Source organism: Echinops telfairi, unplaced genomic scaffold (assembly GCF_000313985.2).
Source record: "Echinops telfairi isolate 266 unplaced genomic scaffold, ASM31398v2 ScPeMD7_1;HRSCAF=3_0, whole genome shotgun sequence".
Classification (NCBI taxonomy): Eukaryota; Metazoa; Chordata; class Mammalia; order Afrosoricida; family Tenrecidae; genus Echinops; species Echinops telfairi.
This window is the reverse complement of record NW_022103896.1, coordinates 44016798-44026811: the sequence shown is the minus strand read 5'-3', so window position 1 is coordinate 44026811 and position 10014 is coordinate 44016798. Positions and strand designations below refer to the sequence as shown.

At 42.3% G+C, this 10014-nt stretch overlaps 1 non-coding gene and 1 pseudogene across 1 annotated transcript; one reads left to right on the top strand and one right to left on the bottom strand.

The window, feature by feature from the left end:
- The window catches only part of LOC101651112, a 17026-nt pseudogene that overhangs the window by 1536 nt on the left and 5476 nt on the right, over window positions 1-10014 (bottom strand).
- LOC115868728 lies at window positions 6032-6138 on the top strand. Its single transcript, XR_004045738.1, has one exon. It is a non-coding gene; the product is annotated as a U6 spliceosomal RNA (small nuclear RNA).

Sequence of the window (10014 nt, the reverse complement as noted above, 5' to 3'; positions counted from 1 at the left end):
CAGTTCTGGGGGACATGGGAGAGGGGGACATGGGAGGCAAGGTAATGGTGTTAACAAACCCAGGGAAAACGGAAAAACAAGTGATCCAAATCCCTGGTGAGGAGGGTGTAGGAGGCCTGGTAGGGCATGACCAACGGTATTGTAACTGAGAGGAAATACTGAAACCCTAATGAAGGCTGAACATGATAGTGGGACAAGAGGAAAGTAAAAGGAATAGAAGAAAGAGCTAGGAGGTAAAAGGCATTTATATAGATCTAAATAAAGGCATATATATATGTAAATATATATATGAGGAAGTAGAAATAGATCTATGTGCATATATGTATAGATTTAGTATTAAGGTAGCAGATGGACATTGGGCCTCCACTCAATTCAAGTGCTTCCTCAATTCAAGAGTACTTTGTTCTATTAAACTGACATTCCATGATGCTCACCTTCCCGACAATCACTGAAGACAAAGCGGGTGCATAGCAAATGTGGTGAAGAAAGCTGATGGTGCCCGGCTATCTAAAGATATAGTGTCTGGGGTCTTAAAGGCTTGAAGGTAAAGACAATGGTATTTTCAATAGCCTCATATGCAAGTTGGACACTGAATAAAGAAGAAAGAAGAAGAATTGGTGCATTTGAATTGTGCAGACAGCAACTGTGTCCATCCAACCCACCACCAATTCCATTCTTTCTGAGATTGTTACCCATCCCTCTCTTTTCACTTCACTGCCACTGTATCTATTCTGACTCACACTAACTCTTAGGACAGGGTAGACCTGCCTTTGTGGGTTTCTGAGGCTATAATTCTTTATGAGACTAGAAAGTCTTCTTTTTTTTCTCTTGAGGAGCAACTGGTCGCTTTGAACTGCTGACCTTGTGGTTAAAAGCCCAACTCGTAACCATTACACCTCCAGTGTTCTCTTCTCACTTCAAAGGAATGGTATTTATAGTTTGTGATCCAGATTTTAGATCACTCTCTGGTCACTCTTTAGACTATAGATATACACTGAGAATTTCTGGAGAGCTTCCTTTCTGTAATAATACAAAAAACCTTACAGACTTTAACAATTATGTCTGTATTATTGTTGTTGGGAAGTGTTGAGCCATGTGTAAGTCATAGTGACCCCGTGTGACGATAGTGATGGAAACAGATCATGAGGCCTTTCCTGTGGAGTCTCTGGGTAGGTTTGAACTTCCAACCTGAGGGCTTAACCATTATGCCCCCCCCCCCAAACCCTGAACCTTACCTACAAGGGGGCTTTATCTTTCGATTCCAATTTTCCACAAACATTTGGAAGCCCATCTAGGAGAGTCTATTTCCTTATTTACTACTTATTCATTGAACAAATATTGATTGCAAACTTCCTGTGCTCTAGACACTGTTTTAAAGGCTGTGTCCATAAAATTATATCCACATGTTGGGAAAACTCATATCCTGGTTAGGAGAAGACAGATATTGAACCAGTGAAAACAAATATGCCACAAGTGGTGGTACATGCTACCAAGCCAAATAAGGTAGCCCAGGAGAGAAAATTTAGAAAAATATAGGAACTACCATAGCCTGCTAGAAGCACTAGCAAATCTGTCTTGAAAGAAGTGTGGCCATAATGCTCCTTAGAAGGACGGCAAGACTTCTTCTCATGTACTTTGGACATGTGATCAGGAAGGGACCAGCCCCTGGCAAAGGACATCTGGTTAGATAGATGGTCAGCAGAAAAGAAGAAGATCCCCTCTCTGTGAGATGGATTGACACAGTGGCTACAACAGTGGGCTGAAACATAACAATTGTGAGGATGGTACAGGATCAGTCAGTGCTTCATTCTGTTGTGCATAAGGTTACTAAGGGTCAGAAGACTCAAAAGGCACCTAACCACAGCAACAGGAAAAAAAGAACAGGATAATGCGATTTTTGATGGGGGAATAAGAGGAGTTGGCATGTGAACTGGACAAACTCTAGCACAGGGGTGCTCATGCTTTTTCACCATGCAGGTTACTTATAAAATGATCAAGTCAAAATGATCTACCAACTACAAAAATGCAAAACATTTATTTTTATTTATTACATTTATTCATAGATACATTGAGAATTCTTTATATGTACAATATATGTCTATGTACCTTGCATAGCCGCGTGAGTTCATATTGCACCATACAATTAACTATGTACATTTTTTGCCATTACCTGAGTTTACGCTGATGACTTGCACTGAATGGAATGAGCCAGGGATGCATAGTCCGGACAGTAGCTGCTGACAGCCAGCCTCAAGCACACTTCCAAATGATCATCAGTCATGGTGGAACGGTATTTGGAATTAATGATCTTTATGTGGGAAAAGGCTGACTCACATAAATAAGTAGAGCCGGATAATGCAGTCAAGGAGGTAGCACATTTTCTCATGTTTGGGTACTTTCCCTCTGCGAGTAAGTTCCAGAACTGTTCCTGCACTCTGGAAGTCAGCTGAATGTCGGCTTGTAGTGTCAAAATCTCCCATTCCATATGAAAGTGATATGTTTTTGTCTTCTTACTTGGTCCAGCTCCCCGACTCACTTTAATACCCTTTCTTACATTCAAGAGAAAAAAAACCAAGGTCTAAAAATTGGCGATAACGTCAGTTTTTGCTGCACTTAGCGCAGTTGTTTGCGCATGCATTTGACACCTAAGATTGCATCTGACTGGCTGTGCTGTATATCGATTAATTGATGGGATTGATGATAGGCTTACGTCTATTTTTTTTAATGCCAGGCGATCTACCTACACTACATTTGTGATCGACTGGTAGATCGCGATCGACGTATTGAGCACCCCTGCTTTAGCAGATAACTGAGAGAAGCATATACCAACAGAAGAACAGCAAGTGCAAAGACCGTGTAGTGGGAACATTCTTGGCAAATGTCAGAAACCGCAAAGCCAGACTCTCTGGAGCATCGTGAGCAAGGAGAAGGCAGACACACAGAGGAGCCGTGTGTCCTTTAATAAAGGGACAGGGTCAGCCGGAGGCAACCTCACAAGACGGGAACTAGGAGATAAAGCGACCTGATCTTTCTTCTTCCTTCTTTCCTTGGACTCATCGCTGAACCCAACCAGAAGCCAGAGATCATGAACATTCAAGAATGTTCATGTCAACAGGTCAGCACTCCAAGTGCAGTGGAGGGTGGAGGAGAATAGCACGATCTGATTTGAAGGGGCAGCAGACAAGAGAGATCTTGGCCAGAGTTCTCAGGAGACTTCCTTCCAACCCCTAGGTATTTAGCAAGCTGATACCCTGCTGCCTCGTCCCATCCATTTCTTATTGACCATATTTCATGGACTGTAGAGGCTATTTTTAAAACTTCAAAAGAAGTAGTTATCTGCTGATTCCTAACATATGGATAAGTAGTGCTGATGCCTCTTTTTCTAGTTTCGGAGTCATTGGATGCTGTTTGTGTGATCCTTAGATCGCACAGGCTGGTGCTTCTGTGTGAACTTAGCTGACTTCTCACTTGTTAGGTGTCATCAATTTGGTTCTAACCCAAAGCTTCCTTTTGTATAACAGAACAAAACACTGCCTAGTCCTGCACTGTCCTCACCATTGTTCCTGTGCTTGAGCCCATTGGTGCAGTTGAGGTATCAATTCAACTCCTTAAAAGCCTTCATCTTTTTCGCTGACCCTCTACCAAACACGATGTCCTTCTCCAGGGACTGGTCTCTCCTGGCAACACATCCAAAGTACGTAAGGCAAAGCCTTGCCATCCTTGCCTCTAAGAAGCATTCTGGCCATACTTCTTCCAAGACAGATTTATTTGTTCTTTTAGCAGTCCATGATACTTTCAATATTCTTCTCCAGCACCATTCAAATGTATCAACTCTTCTGCATTCATCTCTATTCAGAGGCAACTGAGAATACCAGGGGTTGGGCCAGGCACAGCTTAGTCTTCAAAGTAATGTCCTTGCTTTTCAATACTTTAAAGAGGTCTTGTGCAGCATCTACCTAATGCACCCCATTATTTTGATCTCTTGACTGCTCACTTAGATGGCTGGAATCCAAACTAAAGAAGAGAATGGTACCAGAGCCTAAATTCTGAACACTAGGTTTGTGAGATTCTATGGATGATAGTGGAAGCCCCAAATCCATTTGCAAAGCCCCCATATAGATTAGGCTCCCATCGAAGTCCTAATCATTAACCAAGGATGTAGATCATGTTAGCCCCAGGTAGAGCACATTTGGAAAGTAGATTACCTCCACCCCTCTCCAGCCAGCTGGTGAATTCTCACTGATCATCGTCTAGGAATGCGAACAGCTTTCATATCAGACAAAGAGTATTGCAGTGTGGATTTTAGCAGCTGTCACCAGGCTGGAATTGAACACCTTGTCAATAGACCGCCTTTTTGACCCATTCTGAATCTATTCCAGTTTTTAAATGTTTGCTGCTTTCTTTTCAGTTGAGGTTTTTCTCTGTTTTATTTGGTCATTGTTGTGAGTCCTTTTTAGCTTTTTGTCTTTATTTTGTTTTTCTATATAGGGAAGTCAGGATGGGTGGATCAATGAAGACAGCACCTGCACTTGGGGGACATGGAGGAGAGAAAAAAACAACAAGCACTCTGCCCTGGAGTGAAGTCTGACTCATTGCAACCCTGTAGCGCAGACTAGAACTGCCCCTATGGGTTTCTGAGGTGTTACAGCAGTAGAAAGTCATATCTTTCTCCATGGAGTGCCTGGTGGTTTTGAACTGCTGACTTTCGGTTTAGCCACTTTGGCTGGAGAGGGGAAGATAGTGAATCAATAGCAATGGGCACCAGAAGAAAGAAAATGTTCCAAAGTTTATTGTGGTGATAATTGTACAACCTTTTAAAATATGATTGAACTATTGAATTGTATGACAGTTTATTTATTTACTTATTTATTGTTTTGTTTTTATGATAGTTTAAATATAGCTCAATAAAACTATTTTTTAAAATACACAGTCCAATGGATTCCTGCGGATGCTCATTAAATACAAATTATGCTGGACTGTTCTTGGTACGGTTGTGGAGGGCAACTCTGAGTGATGCCAAAAGAGGAAGAGAAAACAGGATGAGGTGAAGAAACAGAAAAAGAAATTACATCATAGGGAAGTCTTAGGGCTCCTAATCATTTCCGCCCAGAACATACACATGGGTGGTGGAGTGATGTTCATAGGTGTAGCATATGCCCACAGGCACTTAACTAGGTAAAAGAAATAAGAGATTTCAGCTTTTAGCATGCAGATGTAAGTTCATTTTTTTCTCTCACGCCAGAATGACATTATCTTAGGAATAATCTTGAAACATCATATAGTTATACAGAACATATGTGTATAACATATAAGAGAGCTTTAAAAAGTTCATTTCAAAATGGAATTGAGAGATAATGGAATTTTTCATGAACTTTTTTGAAATACACATACATGCACACACACAGAGTTTGATTCTTTATTCTAATTAGAAACAAATAACTTGTGCAGATATACCCGAACATAACCACATGACAACTCTGAACAGGGTACATTTCAGTGTTGTGTAGATATCAACACCAATCTTTTTTCACTTGTACAATTTATGTATTCAATGTAAGGAATACTTAGCAGAGATTTCCCAAGAATGACTAATGATCTACTTGTGGTTGCTGCAGAGTTTGTGGTAAACCTTGCAGGTGGGAGGTAGAGAAAAAAGGTGGCAGAGAAAATAAAACTAAAGAAATGACAACTTCATCATTAGGAGGTTGGCAATATAACCCCAGAAGCTTGCCCTTAAACCTGATATATCCCCTAAAGTCTTCTTTAAACTAAAGACCAACAGTAACAAATCACTCACTGCCATCGAGTCGGTGCCGACTCATCCTGACTCTAGGACAGGGCACAACTGCCCATCTCAGTTTCAGGACCCTTCCTTTTTACAGGAGTAAAAAGCCCTGTCTTTTTCCTAAGGAGCAGCTGGTGGTTTTGAACCTTTGAGTTTGCAGTTAGCAACCCAGCATGTAACCACTGTGCCACCAGGGCCCATTTATGCCACTAAATGACAGTTTAATTGATAAAGAAAGTCTGCCTTGTGCTCGCTTCGGCAGCACATATACTAAAATTGGAGCGATACAGAGAAGATCAGCATGGCCCCTGCATAAGGATGACACGCAAATTCGTGAAGCGTTCCACATTAAAAAAAAAAAGAAGAAAGTCTGCCCGTGTATTGTGTCCCTTTAAGATTTACCTCTTTGAGAACCAAGGAGGCTCTCTCTGGTAGTGCAGTGGCTAAAGTACTTGGCTGTTAAGTGAAATGCTGGCTGTTTGAAACCACCAGCCGCACTTGAGGAGAAAGATGTGACCACCGTTTCCATGGCGATTTCAACCTTGGAAACCCTATGGGGCAGTTCTGTTCTTTCCTATAGGACCTCTGTCAGTCAGAATTGACACAATGGCAGTCAATTGATTTTGCTTTGTTTTTTGGTTTTTTAATATGGGAACAAATGGAAAACAGCAACTCAAAAGATTAGACAGGAGACTTAGAGGGGCAGTGAGTTTATATTTGCCGTGAAACAATTGAGAAAAGAAGGGTGAGAATGTTCGTCTAACCTGAAGAAATGTAATCAATGCCAGTGGATTGTACAAGTAGAAACTGTTGAATTGGTATATATTATGCTATATATAGGAACCCTTGTGGTGTAGTGGTTTTGCGTTGGGCTGTGAACCACATGGTCAGAAGTTCAAAACCACCAGCAGCTCCGTAGGAGAAAGACTGGATTGCTCACCTTCCTGACACAACCGCTGAAGACAAAGCAGGTGAATAAGCAAATGTGGTGAAGAAAGCTGATGGTGCCCAGCTATCAAAAGATATAGTGTCTGGGGTCTTAAAGGCTTGAAGATAAACAAGCGGCCATCTAGCTGAGAAGCAACAAAGCCCACATGGAAGAAGCACACTAGCCTGTGTGACCACAAGGCGTCGAAGGGATCAGGCATCAGGTATCAAAGAACAAAAAATCATATCATTATGAATGAGGGGGAGTGCAGAGTGGGGACCCAAAGCCCATCTCTAGGCAACTGGACATCCCCTTACAGAAGGGTCTTGGGTAGGAGACAAGCCAGTCAGCGTGCAGTGTAGCAACGATGAAACATACATCTTTCCTCTAGTTCTTCAATGTTTCCTGCCCCCACTATCACAATCCCAATTCTACCTTACAAATCCAGCTAGACCAGAGGATGTACACTGGTACAGAAAGGAACTGGAAACACAGGGAATCCAGGACAGATGATCCCTTCAGAACCAGTGGTGAGAGTGGCGATACTAGAGGGTGGGGGGAAGGTGGGGTAGAAAGAGGGAACTGATTACAAGGATCTACATATAACCTCCTCCCTGGAGGATGTACAACAGAAAAGTGGGTGAAGGGAGACATTCAGTGTAAGATATGAAAAAATAAGAATTTATAAATTATCAAGGGTTTTTGAGGGAGGGGGAGTGGGGAGTGAGGGGAAATTTGAGGAGCTGATACCAAGGGCTTAAGTAGAAAGCAAAAGTTTTGAGACTGATGAAGTCAACAAATGTACAAATGTGCTTGATATACAATGGGTGGATATATGGATTGTGTTAAGAGTTGTATGATCCCCCAATAAAATGATTTTAAAAAAGAAGAAGAAAACCAATGAATGAAACAATTGTATTAGCACAATGATCATTTTACTTCTTCCTGTTTCTGACAAAATAATATTTTGGGTACCTGTTTAAACTAATTGTTGTTTGACATTGGACAATTTTGTTATTCTTGCTAGTGGATAACCCATACCAAGTATATGTCCAATACGAAATGGCCAGAAAATGTTTATTGAAATCAATAGATAGCTCACATTCTTTCAAATTGGATAATTTTATTATACTTAAACATCATATATTAATCATACAGTGGTGCAAACAGTTTAGCTCTTGGCTACTAACCTAAAGATTGGTGGCTGCAGTCTACCCCAAGGTGTCTTAAATGAACGATACAGTTATGGAGAGCCACCCAGTTTGCATGCTAAAAGAGGAAGAGACAGAACAGGATGAAGTGGAGAAAGAGAAGAAGAAAGTACTTCTTGCGAAAAATCACAGCACTTGCAACCTCTGTGGAACAAAGCTCTGCTCTGACACAGAGGGAGCCACCATGTCTTGGGGTCTAAGTTGACAGCATCCAACGACAACACATGACATCAAAAAGCACCGTGCATTCAAGTTCTTGCAACTCCTAACCAGTCAGTTTCCTACAATCAGGTAACTTAGGCTGGACTCTTGGGTAAATAGTGGTCACTTTTCATAAAGGAGAATGTTCTTTTTGACTCTGTATGCCTTCCTATTCTTAAAATATTTGAGTCTAATTGTGATTTTTGGTGTAGAAGGTTACACATTGGGCTGCTAACAGCAAGGTAAGCAGTTCAAACCCACCAGCTGATGCTTGGGACAAAGAACAGGCTTCTCACTCCCATAAAAGTTCATAGCATACACTGGTACAGATTGGAACTGGAAACACAGGGAATCCAGGACAGATGATCCCTTCAGGATCAGTGCCGAGAATGGCAGGCGATACTAGGAGGGTGGGTTGGAAAGGGGGAACCGATTACAAGGATCTACATGTGACCTCCTCCCTACAACAGAAAAGTGGGTAAAGGGAGACGGCGGACAGTGTAAGATATGACAAAATAATAATTTATAAAATATCAGGGCTCCATGAGGTTGGGGGAAGCGGGAAGGGAGGGGTGAAAATGAGCTGATGCCAAGGGCTTAAGTGGAGAGCAAATGTTTTGAGAATGATGAGGGCAATGAATGTACAAATGTGCTTTACACAATTGATGTATGGATGGATTATGATAAGAGTTGTATGAGCTCCAATAAAATGATTTTTTTTTTTAAAGTTCATAGCCTCAAAACCCTACAGAGCAGTTCTACTCTGTTCCTATAGGGTTGCTATGAGTCAACATTGACTTGATGGTGGTGGGTTTGAAGTTTTATGGAGTCTTGGTGTAAATTGGGAGACCCCCTCCCTGGCCTGCTGGCCTTCTTTCTTGGGCAGAGGCAGCCCCACAGTAACTCCAAGGGCCCCCTTGGCCAGGCAGGTTTGTGTGGTGCATAAACTTTACAACCCTAGGCAGATGCCCTGTTTCCAGTGCCCAAACCCATGGCTTTCAGAACAACACCCTGTACACCTCTCAATGTGGGGCTCTCTGCCAGGCCCGGGAGAGAAAGAGAGGAACAAGACAGAGTCTACCTTTGGCAGTCTGGGAGGAAGGCCAGGTAAACACATGACCACAATCAGGCCTAGAAAAGCGATCAAAGAGAAAGCCACACAAATAGCTAACGGAGCACAAAGAAAGGAGTCAACTCACTTTTCTGAAAGGAAGAGGCATGTGAATGGGGGATCGAAGAACGAGGAGAAGTTCATGAGTTGGGAAAGGGGCACTAGGACTTTTGGTAGCAAGGACACGTTCAGGATTACCCTTGTACTCCTGGCCTCTGAAAGTCTTAAGCTTGCAGCTGAGTCAATTCAATGAAGGCCTTTGGCATCACCGGTTTTCTAGGACTTGCCTGGCTGTGCCTCCTTGTTTGCCTTTGAAGAGGCCAGACAAGCCCAGCAGTGCTGAAGTCTTACATGGGGGGTTGGGAAACAATGTTCTTTTGCCAGATCTGTCCCTCTGTATCGCTCTCTGGGGAGTCTGGAAGGCTGGTCAAAGGCTGGGGATTTGGGACCTTGGCCAAATGACCTCCTGGACAATACAACACACAAGGGCATTCCAGGAAGAGAGAACAGTGTAATGGCACAGTATTTTGTGTGCCAAGTGGAAATATACTTAGTGGCAAAAGTTTTGTTTAGCTTCAGGTGTGACCTTTGACTATGCAACACAATTGTGGATCAGCAGCAGTGTAACTGTCGCAAGACCGAACCTGCTGACTTCCCGCGAAGGATCAGTTAGTTTTGTCCAGAAAATCTATTGCAAGACCACAGAGTGTGAGTGTGTCCTTAACCCTAGGAGACTGTTCTCTCTTTGGCAAGTGTTCCTGGTTTCCAGAAGAATCAA